Source organism: Megascapheus bottae, chromosome 32 (assembly GCF_031878675.1).
Source record: "Megascapheus bottae isolate mThoBot1 chromosome 32, mThoBot2.hap1, whole genome shotgun sequence".
In the NCBI taxonomy this organism is placed as follows: domain Eukaryota; kingdom Metazoa; phylum Chordata; class Mammalia; order Rodentia; family Geomyidae; genus Megascapheus; species Megascapheus bottae.
This window is the reverse complement of record NC_143540.1, coordinates 5,038,193-5,052,555: the sequence shown is the minus strand read 5'-3', so window position 1 is coordinate 5,052,555 and position 14,363 is coordinate 5,038,193. Positions and strand designations below refer to the sequence as shown.

The following is a 14,363-nucleotide window of genomic DNA, read 5'->3' as shown; positions in this document are numbered from 1 at the left end:
CTTTTCACACAGGAAGTGAGAATCTGGGTTGGAATTTGGGGGGGGGGAATCTGGCCTATCTATCTGCCCAACTAACTGGTCCCCTTTCTCCCCTCCTCCCCAGCTCTCTTCTGCTAGGTTGTAAGCAGTTTTTGTACCTTTAAACTGTGCACATGCCACTAACCTGCTTTTCATTCAGTCATCCAACTCATTGTACTATTATTTTTAATCATCCCCATGGAAGCCAGGGTTTAGAGATTAAGAGCGTGCCTCGGATTACACAGTGCCAGGTCCCTGTCTCGGCCTCCAGAATGCCGGATCCTTAGATGAAAAGGGCAGATTGGGAAACTCCTGTCCACCTGGCATCTATCTCTCTGCCCCTCCCCTACTCCAGCCAGGAGACCTTCTTTGTTCTCGCTTCTCTATCCCTTGTTATCCTCGCCCTCCCCCCACCCGCACGCATGGAATCCTCTTAGCTCTGCAGACCTTCTACCCCTTGCCTTCCTCCTGGGCTTAGTCCATATCCCTTCTTCAGAAAGCCTACTGGAGGGGCATCTGCTCACCTCTGTGCCATTCCTCAGGCCTCCACCCACCAGGCCTGATGAGTTCTGTCCCCCTCTACCCCAGGCATAATTTGCATTTCCTAGAATTTGTTGAAGGGAACTAGGGACAAGAAAATTCTGCAAGCTCACTAAACAGGGCCATCGGTAATTTTTAATCAAGCCTTCCAAAGTGTGTGTATGTGTATATAAGAGAGAGAGAGAGAGAGAGAGAGAGAGAGAGAGAGAGAGAGAGAGAGAGAGAGAGAGATTTCACTTGGACTCCAAATAGTGCATCTCAAATAGAGACTGATCTGAGACCAGTGAGGCCCCAAAACTACCTTACAAAGAGAAGCTATGGCCAGCATACAACTGTCCTAACCAGATGCAGTTAGAACCTTACATATGATAAGGAGGTTTCCAGGTAACCTCCCCCACCCTGCAGAATTCTTTTGGGAAAGGGAGTGATGAGAGTAAGTGTGGGCCTGTGTATTCTGGAGTTGCAAAATCTGGGGAAAGGCCACCTGGTCCATTCTGGTCTTTTAGGGGCATTTGGAACGAAGTTTGTCAACAAAAAGTTTGACAAACTTTCCTGGCATGGTTGCAGAACGGGTACCCATTTAGGGCAGTTAGAATCAAGGAGTCACATCCTGGAGTGAGCAATGTGTAAGCTTGCTGCAGCCTGCAACAGGTTCCCCTGACAGTTCACCTCTGTACCCCAGACCGAACAAAACCCAAATGGGAATGTGTGAACACTTCATTTGTTTATGGCACAAAGGCTGAGGACAGAGCCTCTGAGGTAGGGCTGGGCCAGGGCCTTCAGGGGAGCCTGCCAAAATGTTAGCCACACCTGACTCTGCAGGAGGGGTGGTGAGAATTTGTTCCCAGGTCAAGTGTGCTGAGGTAGCAGGTGGGCACTGAACTGGCCAGCTTGCTTGTATCCACATTTTTATGTACTTACTTATTTGCTGTCAACTGGGGAAGAGAGACCCTAGTAGTGAGTAAGCTAGGTTTCTAACTTCCCTTGGTTTGTTCCTTGCAGGTCATGATTCTTCCCAGATGACAAGGTGGCTGCGATGACAAGGTTGGGGCTGGAATCTTGCCCTGGTAAGATAGAGTTGACCCAGTTCTCAGATCAAGCCTTTTCTTCTGGAGCCTGCAGCTCCCATAGGGTGTGGCAGCATCACAGACCTGTGCAGGGTTTAGCAAGTGGTCCAGGCACCCACACCCTTAGTCCCTCAGCAGCCTGGATCTGTGTCTAGGCCTGCACTGTGACCTCACAGCCTGGTTTTGCAGCTGTGGTCTCACTGCAGCCAGCTGCAGGATGAGGCAAGAGGAGGGAGGTCTCAGTGGAGCCCTTTAGACTTAGCAGCCCCCTCCTGTGGAGTTGAGAAGGAAAGTCCTTCTGCTTCCCAAATGGTTAGTGGATGGGGGATGGCCTTCAGGGGCCTGGTGACAACTTCAAAGGAAGACTGCTCGTTGTGAAATCCTGCCCCCGCCTCCCCTGGACAGGTTATGGGAACAGGAAGACTACCAGAATCTGGGGCAGGAAGCAAATGGCAGGAAGTACCTGGACATTGAAAAAGAAGTCCCAGGGGTCCAGTTCCAAGAGCAGAGAAAGCCAAGTAAGGACCTGCTCTCGGTCCCCTCCTCCTCCCCCATCCTGCTCTCGGTCCCCTCCTCCTCCCCCTCCGACCCTCCACTACCGCCACCTTGGTTTTGCTCCCCTCAAGCCCCTGCCTTCTGCCTCTGCCTCCTCCCCTTTCACACCCAAGCACCAGATCCAGAATCTCTCTCAAGCTGTCTTTTCGAATCTGTGTCTAACAAGCAAACAAACACAGAGGAATCCTGACTTTCCAAACTGCATATACCCTGAGAGCCCTTAGCCACCCTCTGTGATTCTTTACTTCATGTGGGGTCTGGGTGAATCCTGCACATGTTGCAGGATATGGAGTGTGAGGGGGGTGTGTGGGGGTTCTGAACATGGCTCCTATTACCTCTTCCTTCTCTGGGGTTTCTAAGTGTCTGGACCCTCCATGAGTCCCAGTCCTGCGAGGAAGGTGAGTCAAATGGACATGGATGATTGTGTGGAGGAATGGAGTACCCTCCAGCTTATTCCTCTGTCTGGGCAGCCATCACACTGGGAAAGGAAGGAAAGCCAGTGGATGAGAGGAGCTTATTTAGAAATACCAATCTAACCCCTAACACGTGCCTCATATGTAGGTATGTTGACGTGTTGGGTATGCCAGTGTTGCCTGGAGAGACCCCCCTGCTTTTGACTAGAGACAGCAGGAAATGCAGGGAGGGGTTGGGTTCACAGTCCTTGAAGGGTTCAGGGTGGGGTTTTGTGAGGCAGGGCCAGTGTGACAGAAGAGCGCCCTCTAGTGAGTGGCAGCCCCAGCAGTCCAGACCAGCCTAACCCAGGGATCCCTTTGGTGAGTCTTGGCTCTGGGACAGGGAGGGGGAGGGGGGGAAGAAAGGGATTGGGACAAGATTTCATCCAGTGATGGATGACTCTCAGACCCTTTCCAGATTAGACTGAGAAGCTGGGTGCCCATGGATTGCACCTGTCATCTGAGCTACTCAGGAGGCTGAGATCTGAGAATCGCAGTTCAAAGCCAGCCTAGACAGAAAAGTCTGACTCCAGTTAACCACCAGAAAACAGGAAATGGCACCGTGGCTCAAAGTATTAGAGCACTAGTCTTGAACAAAAAGAGTTCAGGGATAGCACCCTGAGTTCAAGCTCCATGACCAACCAACCAACAAATACATAAACAGAGTAGACTAAGAAGCTGGGCATTGGTGGCTCATGCCTGGAATCTTAGCTACTCGGGAAGATCACAGTTCTAAACCATCCCATTACAAAATGCTGTGCAACTCCATCTCCAAATTAACCATCAAAAAGCCAGGCTGAAGATGTGGTTTAAGTGGAAACACGCCAGCCAAGCAAGTGAGTTCAAGCCACAGCACCAAAAAAAAAAAAAAAAGTCCAATAGTAGCACAAAGTAAAGACAGCCAGCACTCTGTCCGACTCTTAACTCCCTTCCCCCAAGTTCCATTTTGAATTCTTTTAGATAATCTGTATTCACACTTGAATTTCTTTTTCTTCTTTTCCCAGTCCTGGGACTTGAACTGAGGGTCTGGGCACTGTCCCTGAGCTACTTTTGCTCAAGGCTAACATTATTCCACTTAAGCCAGAGTACCACTTCCGGCTTTTTCTGTACTGAGGAATTGAGTTTAGGGCTTCATACATGCTAGCAAGCACTCTACCTCTAAGCCATATTACCAACCCCTGATGTAAGTTTTAACAACCTACTTCCTACTTCAAACGTTTATGAACACACACACACACACACACACACACACACACACACTTTTTCCCTCCATTCTTTACACATGAGTAAATGAATTTTGGTTAAATTACTAAGTATAAATCATAGTTTAATCATATACTGTATCTGCATGATCTTTCCCTATACAACTTTTTTTTTTTTACTGGAGTTAAGTATTATTGTGTTTTTCATTGGTTTAATGTTCTGTGTATTTAGCATTGCCCAGATAGGCAATTCTAAAATTCCCTTCCGTAAATATAGACTCACTGGTAATCCTTGGGGTCTACACCATCTTGGTAAATCCAAACAGATTTCCCTCTGTCTCACTGCTGTCTTCTGCTTATTTGATTTTTGTTTGGTCCTTTGTTTCTTGAAATCCTTATTCTTTTCTTTCTTCAATTATTGTAACTTTCCAAAGAATGAATTTGGGGAAGGCATTTTTTTTCTTTTTTTTTTTTTTTTTTGCCAGTCCTGGGGCTTAAACTCAGGGCCTGAGCACTGTCCTTGGGCTTTCTTAAGGATAGTGCTCTACCACGTGAGCCACAGCACCTCTTCTGGCTTTTTCTATGTATGTGGCACTGAAAAATCAAAACCGGGTCTTTGTGCATGCTAGACAAGCACTCTGCCACTAGGTCAAACTCCTGCCCCCCCCCTTTTTTTTGGCCAGTCCTGGGCTTGAGCTCAGGGCCTGCGCACTGTCCTTGGACTTTCTCAAGGCTAGAGCTCTACCACTTGAACCTCAGCACCACTTCTGGCTTTTTTTCTATGTATTTGGTACCGAGGAATCGAACCTGGGTCTTCGTGCATGCTAGGCAAGCACTCCACCATTAGTCCAAACTCTGGACCTTTTTTTTTTTTTTTTTTTTTTTCCTGTGGGTCATGGGGCTTGAAGTTGGCCTGGGTACTGTCCCTGAGCTCTTCAGCTCAAGGCTACGCCCTACCCCTGTTGTCCCTGAGCTCTACAGCTCAAGCCATCCTACCCTTTAACTAAGCTACTTCGGGTTTTCTAGAGGTTAATTGGAGATAAGATCTCAGCCTCCTGAGTAGCTAGGATTATAGGCATGAGCCACTGCGCTTGGTGGAAGGCACATTTTTTGCTGAGTTATTCATCCCTTAGTCCTCATGCATAATTGATGGTTGGCTGAATATAAAGTTCTAGATTAGAACTGGGTATAAAGTTCTAGATTAGGAATCATTTTCCTGCTGGGAGTTTAGAGGCTGAGATCTGAGGATCAAGGTTCAAAGCCAGCCCAAGCACAAAAGTATCTGAGACTCTTATCTCCAATTAACCTCTAGAAAATGGAAAGTGGGGCTTGGTTCAAGCTGAAGAGCTTAGAGACAATACCCAGGCCCAGGGGTAGGGTGGTAGCTTTGATCTGAAGGGCTCATGGACAGCACCCAAGCCGAGTTCAAGCCCCATGTCCCACAAAAAAAAACAAACATTTTTTTCCTTTACTTCTCACCCAATAACACAAGAGGCAGAAGTAATAGAAGGATTGCTGTCTGAGGCTGACTTGGGCAAAAGCCAATAAATACCCTACTTTTAACAAGGTAAAGCAAAAAGAACTTGGGGGTGTGGTTTAAATGGAAATGAAAGGCATTGAGTTTAATCCCTGGTGCTACAAAAACAAAAACATACAAACAAAACCACACAAAAGCAGAAAGAATTTTCCATGTGTATTTTGAAAGAATGCCTCATTGTCTTCTTGCTTCCGATGCTGCTCTAGAGAAACCAGATATGATACTGACCCTGACTGTTAATCACTGGGTATAAACTGTTTTTCCCTTTCTCTGCAAGCTTTTAGGGTTTTCTCTGTGAGTCCTGAAATTCCTCAGGGATATGTCTTGCTACATTTTTGTCCTTTGATCTGAGCCTTTCATAGGCCCATTATTTGGGCACCTCATGTACCTAAGGGCTATGAGTTTATCATATAATTTTGTTGCAACTTTAATCTGTTCTCCTTTCTGCAAGTCCAGTTATTTGAATATTAGAACTCGCAAAATTTTGAAGACTTTTTATTCCCCTCTATTATTGAAGATTGTCAAAATTTCCCCTCTATCATAGTATCGTTTTTTATTTTCAGAGATAAATTTTCTCCCCTTCCCCCTCTTCTTTCTCTCTCCCTCCCTCTCCCTCTTCCTCCCTTCCTCCCTCCCTCCCTCCCCCCCCCTCTCCCTTTTTAGTTTTCTGTGCCACTCCTGGGGCTTGAATGTAGGGCCTGAGCACTGTCCCTGACTTTTTTTTTGCTCAGGGCTAACATTCCACCACTTGAACCACACCTCTACTCTGGCTTTTTGGCGGTTAAATTGAAGACTTAGACCTGCATCAATGGAGGGAAGGAACATGGTTCATGAGACACTGTGGGGAGCAGAACATAATCCTAGCTGCTAGAATTGGCTGGCCAGCCCCAGCAGCAGGTTATGATGACAGTGGTGAAGATGAATCCGAGGCTTGCTTTTGACCAGGAGATGCCACTGGTCATAGATTGGGGGGGGGGTGTCGGATAAGCTGCCAAATAACAATGAAGTTTACCCTAATTTGTTAGAATTGTTATAACAAGGGGAAGCCCCTTCCTAACACACACACACACACACACACAAGTTGGGATCACATCATCCCCTTTCCCAGCTCCACTCACAGGAGGAAGGAAGCTTTCTCCCTAGGAACAGGGTTTGCTTTGGCTAAAAGCAATGTTCACTTCAGGATGAGCACAACAAAAACTTCAAGCGAGAGACCACACTAATTCTCCTGGCTTGGGCTCCTCCCCAAAGTCTAATTTTTCATGGCTCCGAGTTTGCCTTAGACACATGTTCCTCCTGCTTCAAGGGGTTTAAAGGTATCCCTCCACCACTTCTGTTTCTCTCCTGGGAGCCTCAGCAAGGCACCAGGACCACCTCTTTATGAGACCCTGCCTTGAAAAGACAGGCAGGACTGAGCTTTCTCTTCTCAACTCCCACTTCCAGCTCCAACAAGCTTCAAGGAAAAGAAAATCAGTTTAATTTCCCCTCCTCTCTTAAAATTTCATGTGGTGTCCAGAATCCCCTGGATTTCCTGGAATTTGTATGAAGAATTTCAGTTATTCCAACCATAATTCTCATGCACATAGCTCCTGCCAACTGAGTTAGACCATCTGGGGTGGCCATGGGGTGGAGTGAGCTTAGATTCTTTTTTGTGTGTGGGGGGGTCATGGGGCTTGAACTCTGGCTTGAGCGCTGTGCCTGAGCTCTTCAGCTCAAGGCTACTACCCTACCTTTAAGCCAAGCCCTACTTCCTATTTTCTAGAGGTTAATTGGAGATAAAGAGTCTCAGGTCCTTTTGTGCCTGTGCTGGCTTTGAACCTTTATCCTCAGATCTCAGCCTCCTGAGTAACTAGGATTTCAGGCATGAGCCACCAGGCCCTGGCAGTGAGCTTAGATTCTTGACCTTATGATTCTTTTCCTTCCTCAGTTTCCAAGTGTTAGGATTTACAGATGTGTGATACCATACTTAGTTTTTTAGTTTGGGTCCTTACATATCCCTTAAAAGAACATGTGTTAAATTAATGCTTAGAAGCCAGACACCAATGGTTCATGCCTGTAATCCTAGCTACTTAGGAGGCCGACATCTGAGGATCACAGTTTAAAGCCAGCCTGAGCAGGAAAGTCCATGAGACTCTTTATCTTAAACAAACAAACAAACCAGAGTGCTAGGTAGCAGGAGCCTTGACCGCAGAAAGGCTCAGAGACAAAGCCCAGGCCGTAAGTTCAAGCCCCAACACTGGAAAAAAAATATAGATAGATAGATAGATAGATAAATAGATAGATAGATAGATAGATAGATAGATAGATAGATAGATAGATAGATAGATAGATAGGTAGGTAGGTAGATAGGTAGATGGATGCCTGGTCGTCAAGGTGATGCTCTTGGGAGATGCTGGCACTTCTTACTCTCATGAAATGAGCAACTTTTCTATTCCACAATGCTCTTCTGCCCCTCAGCCCAGAGCCAAGGAGCCAGACAACCATGGTCTGAAACCAGAAGCCCAAATACATCTCTCCTTTTTTTTTTTTTTTTTTTGTTTGTTCTTAAGGCTTGAATTCAGGGCCTGGGTGCTGTCCCTGAGCTCTTTTGCTCAAAGCTAGCACTCTACCACTTGAACTACATCCACAGCTCTACTTCTGGTTTTCTGGTGGTCCTTGGAGATGAGTTTCACAGACTATTCTGAGGTTGGCTTTGAACGCAACCCTCAGATCTCAGCCTCCTGACTAGCCAGGATTATAGGCATGAGGCACCAGCATCTGACTATCTTTCCTCTTTTTTTTTTTTAATTGTTTTCTTTCAGCTACTTATTACAGTGTGGAATCATTAACGTATGACCCAGACTAAACTCAAAGGAGTAACATTCATTTTATCTGCCATGAAACATGAAACAATAGCAGATACACACACACACACACACACACACACAGAATTAAGAACAGTATTTAATTTGTCTCTATTGAGGTATTTAATCTCTTCTGAGGTGGTAACAACCCATCCTTACAACCTTAAATACCCCTGCTATAGTTGGACCTTGAATGTCCTCCGACAGTCCCTGCATTAAAAGTATGGAAGAGGGACCCCATCTGTGAATTGGGGAAGAGCAAAGGGACTTGAGAAGTGCTTCACTCCCCTGCCCCAACCCTTCCTGTGTCTGAGAATGGACAGTTGAAGCACAAATAGAGGCAAGATCTGAGATCCAGCCCCGCGTTTGTCCCCAGCAAGCCTCCCTTGAGAGGGAGAATTATAGGCTGGAAACATTAAAGAGCTACAGGAGCCTCAGTCTGTCCAGGTATTGGTGAGTGGGCTTCCGAGGAACTGGACCTTGTGTGAATACTATAAGATCAAGAGACCAGCAGGAAGAGTGATACTATGTATTGACACATCAGCCTCAATCACCTGCTGCTCCCTGACAACCCTCGGTGCCATGTAAGGTGCCCCTTAGTAACAGCACCCCAGGTTCAGGGTGAGGGCCTTTGGTTTTATAGGCCTAAGGAGTTCCCATCCCCTGCCCTGCCCCAGCTTCTTCTGCCTTTGGTCTTTATTTCCCCTGTTGAAGAAAAGAGTTGATGTACTGGTTGTCCACGGAGTGGCAGTGGGGATGGGTGGGATTTCTCCAAATTCATGTTGGGAGATTCTTAGGAGAGAGCATGGAGTAGAATCTTTGGTGGAGGAGGCTGGTTTTGGAAAGGCTGTGGTTTGGAAAGGCTGCATGGTCTACAGCTTGGTTGTGTTTTTCCTTTGTTTGTGTTCTGTTTGGCTGGATCACTCACAGTGAAAGTGTTTGAAACTACCCCTACTTACAGTGGGGGGCTGGGGATGAGGTGTTAGGCTAGCAGAATACGCATGTGTGTGTGTGTGTGTGTGTGTGTGTCTGTGTGTCTGTGTGTATATGTGTGTGTGTGTACACTTCAAAGAGCTGCCTTTGCCATTGCTGAAGAAAAGACCAGCTCTGCTTTCACCCAGCACTCATAAAGACACAGACAATTGGGATAAAGTACGTGGATCAGACTTGCAGGCAGACAAAACCAACATCTGCATTTGAAACAGACTCCCCGAACGCCTGCGCCCCAAAGAGCTTCGGGAGAAAGAATAACAGTGTAGAAAAGCCTATGCAAGGAGGATCTGGCTAGGATTGCCCACTCTCTGTCCTCCAGATTCTGGAGAGCACTCCCTTCCCTCAAAGAAGTTGTGTGCCAAAAAAAAAAAAAAAAAAGCTAGAGGACTAGAGAGCAGACAGATGCCCCCTGGGCATTAGGCTATTTTGTTCATGGTGACCTCCAAACGGGACTGGAATAAACCCTCCTTGTTTGCCTCCCACAAGGCCTAAGCCCTGGGTCCCCTTGGGTGTCGTCCAGGACACCAGGCAGGGATGCAGACAATGACACTCAGACGACAGATGGTGGGCAGGCGGGATGGGGGCACAGGGCAGGTGCTTGGGGTGTGGAGGGGAGGGGGCAGAGACACACACAGCTGCAGCACAAGATGCCAGGCCTTGGGGTGAATCGATCTGTAGCCACTATGGGTTTCAGAACAATAACAGAATTCTCCACAGCCACTGAGACGGCCCCATTCTCAGAGCTCGGCCCTGTGCCAGCCAGGGAGAGCCAACTATTGTACAGCTCAAGCCCATGTGTGCCCCAGGAGCTTTGGGCTCTAGTGCCAGGCCCAAACCACGTGTGTGTGTGTGTGTGTGTGTGTGTGTGCAGATTGCACAAACACAAAAAGGACCCACTCATGTGTGAGCCTGGTAACCTGGGGCAGTGTTTCCCTTCACTGGTGTGGAGACCTACACTTGGTTGGTGTAGGATTTGGGGTTTTTCCTAGAGTGCCGGAGAATCCAATCCTAGCATTCTTCTAACATGCTAGGAAAGCACACCGCCACTGAGCTACATCCCTTATCTCGGCCTGGTTGACTGATGAGCTAGGTTAAGTCACCAGGAGCCCCAGTGTTTCAGTCAGGACAGAGACAGCCTTGAACCAAGTGTTGGGAGAGTGACAACCTAGCCATAGCTGTGCCACTTGGTGAAGGGGGAGGAGGAGGGATGCCAGGTTGGTGGACAGTCCACCCGGCTTTATAGAACCACTGTCCCATGTTTGGTCCCCTCCCCGGTGCTGTCTTGAACAAAATGAAGCAGCACCTGACTGGCATGGCTCCCAAGCAGCCTTTCAGAACCAAACCGCTCCTGAGGCCAGTTCTGCCATGTTTTTGACTCCCCAGCTAAGGAACTTAATTAGTCCTTAGGGAAACCATCCTAATCCTCTGGAAAGATTGCGAAATTGGGTAAATCCATATTAAATTCAGGTAGGATACACTACCTGAATTTGCTGATGTGTAAAATGCCTGTGATCTGGGGACTGTGTGTGTTTGTTCAAGGTATGTAGGTAGCTATGAGTTTTTATTATGTACTTTGCCAGCATCCATTAGTTGTTGTTCAAGAGTTTTACATGTCTACTTAGGATATAGTACATCCTTTTTATTGTTATAAAGGTAATATACAGAGGGATTAGTGTTTCATAAGTGTGGTGCAGAGTACATTTCTTTTTTTAAAATGTTTTTTTTTTTAAATAATTTTTCTAGATCCCGGAGTTTGGCCTAGTGATAGAGTGCTTCCCTAGTATACATGAAGACCTGGGTCCGATTCCTCATACATAGAAAAAAGCTAGAATTGGTGCTATGGCTCAAGTGGTAGAGCTCTAGCCTTGAGAAAACCCTAGGACAGTGCTCAGGCCCTGAACTCAAGCCCAGGACTGACAAAATAATAATAATAATAATAATAATAATAATAATAATAATTTTTCTAAGCTGGCATAGGACTCACACCTGTAATCCTACCTACTCAGGAGGCTGAGATCAGAGGATCGTGGTTCAAAGCCAGCCCAGGCACTAAAGAATGTAAAACTCTTATCTCTAGTTAACCACTAGAAAACAAGAAATGGGGCTGAGGCTCAAGGGGTAAGGCAGTAGCCTTGAGCTGCAGAGCTCAGGGACAGTGCCCAGGCCCAGAGTACAAGCCCTATGACCCACCCCCCAAAGAAATCCTCTTTTAATTTTCTCTTTTGTTGTTGTTGTTTAGGTGGTACTGGTACTGAGGAATGGAACCCAGGGATTCATGCATGCTAGGCAAACACTCTATTACTAAGCCACATTCCCAGCCATGCATACATTTCTTTTAGGACAGGGTAACCCCTTCCTTCTTCCTCTATCCTAGATTTTTCCTTCCCGTCCTTACCCACAAGTTGTAGAATTCATTTCCAACACAAGATCTATGGAGTATCATGGCTTACAATGCATCTTGATCAGATTTATTTCCTCTCCTCCCTCCTGGCTCCCCACCCCCTTCCCGCCCCCATCAAGTCACTCAGTTTCTTTGTCCTGTTCCCATACATGTGCATAGATGATTATAACTACATTTGTTCTCCTTCCCCTTCTCCTTTTGCCCTCCCTCTTCACACGACTTCCAACATTCCGGTCTAGACATGTTTCAACTTCCTAATGTTTCTTTTGTTATACTGCCTGTTTGTTGTTCAGTGATTTTTGCCTTAACTTATACCTGCAAGGACCATGTTTTAGCTAAGTTGATATCCTGCATGTGTTTACATATATGTATTTGTATTTGGGGCTTAACATTCATATATAAGCTGGGTGCTGGTGGCTCATGCCTGTAATCCTAGCTACTCAGGAGGCTGAGATCTGAGATAGAGGCTCAAAGCTAGCTAGTCCAGACAAGAAAGTCTAAGAGACTTTTATGCCTAGTTTTTTTGTTTTTTGGTGGGTCATGGGGCTTGAACTCAGCCTGGGCACTGTCTCTGAGCTCTTCAGCTCAAGGCTACCACCCTATCCTTAAGCCAAGCCTCACTTCCTGTTTTCTAGAGGTTAATTAGAGATAAGAGTCTCAGGTCCTTTTGTGCCTGGGCTGGCTTTGAACTTTTATCCTCAGATCTGAACATCTTGAGTAGCTAGAATTACAGGCAAGAGCCACTGTGCCCAGCTGTTATCACTATTTAAGTATCAAAAAACCAGAACTGGAATTATGGCTCAAGTGATATGTATAAACTTAAGCAAAAAGAAAAAAAGAAAGCTAAGGGACAGTACCCAAGTTCTGAGTTCAAGCCCCAGTACTTACTCTCTGTCTCTCTGTCTCTGTTTCTGTCTCTCCCTTTCCTTTTCCCCCTCCCTCCCTCCCTCTCTCTCTCTCTGTCTCTCTCTCTCTCTGTCTCTGTCTCTGTCTCTCTCTCTCTCTTTCACACACACACACACTCACTCACAATTCTATGGAAACATAAATTTTCAAAACTGCCAAGACAAATTACCTTAAATGACTGGAAATATGATAGAAGGTATGCCATTAAAAAAAAAAACCCAAAAACAAAACAACAACAAAAACATGCCAGTATCACATGGGTTGATATCTGAAATATATTTGTTTTGTTGTGATCTTTAAAGAAAATCTGGTCATTGAAAAAGCTGGGATGATTCCAGTTTGTTTAATGAAGTTAGCTGTATGAGTGAGGTTAACACTACATAAGAATTTAAAACAAAATCAAACCTCAATGACTTTCAACATGGGCAGAAGACATGTGAGTTGGCCTGGCTATGCTTAGTTAGCTTGGCTACAGGGCTGTGGGTTGGGGCTGGTTCTATTCTACATGTATGGTAGTTTGTATCTCAGATATCTCTCCAAGGTCCCTAGGGAGTGTGATGTTATTAGTGGAAGAACTTTCAGTAGGCGGAGCCTAGGGGAAGGATGTTAAGTTATTGGGGGATTGACTTTGAAAGGATATCAAGACTCTAGTCTTTTCCTGTTGTTCTCTGCTTCTCACTGCTGACAGTAAGTAGAGGGAAAAATAAAGGTATTATTATCAAAGTACTGATATTCAAGTGTTGCAAATACTTCCAGCAGGTGTCTTAGACTTTTTTTCTCTTCTGTGGTTATAGAGATAGAAAGGCCATTAGACAATGGCCTCCCAGGATCCAACTACGACTTTCTATGCTATATCCTGAAAGGACTAAATAGTTCTTTTACTGTCTTCATTGTCACTTGATGCTCTGCTTTTGTACTATCTTACAACCCATGCTGGCATAGCTTCAGTCTTTATTTCTCCATTTGGGAAACCAAATCTTGGAAAGGTATGACACCTGTTAGAGCGGATATCTGGATGGTTGAAATGTTTTTTTTCTTCCATACCAGTCTGGCTCTTCTTAAAAAATTTAAATTCCCTCTAGACATCTCTACAGGAACAGCAGAATCAGTAGGTGACATTTGTTTCTATTCTTGGCTAGTCGTGGAAAATAACTCATTACTCCTTTCCTTTCCCTTACTTAGAACAAATGATCTCATTTATACACAAGTTAAAATAGATGTTGAAGGGATAGCATGGAATTTATAAGGGTTTTTGGAGGAGGAGAGGAAAAAAAATGTCCAGCAAGAAACCATTTAAAGTGCTTTGTCTTGCTTCTCAAGGTAGGGGGAGGAATTTCAGAATAGAACCCACGGAAGTGAGGTTTCCAAATAGAATAGTGGTGGTGGGTAATTATAATGCAATTGTGGGCAATTATGGTTTTCTAGGAAGTCTAGATGATAGGGTAAGGGATATTTCCATGTTACTTCCCCCTGAGGAAAACAGTATAGGCGTATGACAACTGAATACAGCTGGCCAGTTTTGTCTGGGTCTTCTCTTTGCTTCAGCCCTTTGTCACCTGCAGTGAGGGGTTGGCAATCACTTATCTCCCCTCTCACCCCCTCTATTCCCCCTGATACTTCATAGTGAGGTAGTACTGTTCACCAGTACCAGTTCTTTCGAGAGAAGAAACGGCGAGAAAGGCAACATGGATGAGGTCATTGGAGACCAGGCAGAGCTGTGAATAGCAGATCTCATTTCCCCTCACCCCCTTACAAAGGACACCTTTCATTCCCTTGGAAAAACCCATCATAGGCCCTCCTGAAGGAATGGATCGTTCTCCAGGACTCCTGTTTACTTAGCTTTGGCCTA

At 45.8% G+C, this 14,363-nt stretch overlaps 1 protein-coding gene across 3 annotated transcripts in view; it reads left to right on the top strand.

The window, feature by feature from the left end:
• Positions 1 to 1,560: 1,560 nt before the first annotated feature.
• Positions 1,561 to 14,363, top strand: part of Cep63 (centrosomal protein 63) — a 70,688-nt gene continuing 57,885 nt past the window's right edge. Inside the window, exon 1 of one of the 3 annotated variants that reach the window (XM_090323518.1) lies at positions 1,561 to 1,625. The gene's annotated coding sequence lies outside the window, so the exon portion shown is untranslated. Of the gene's footprint in view, positions 1,626 to 1,854; positions 2,144 to 14,363 lie in introns of those variants that run through there. The other 2 variants (XM_090323517.1, XM_090323516.1) reach the window with 2 other exon arrangements.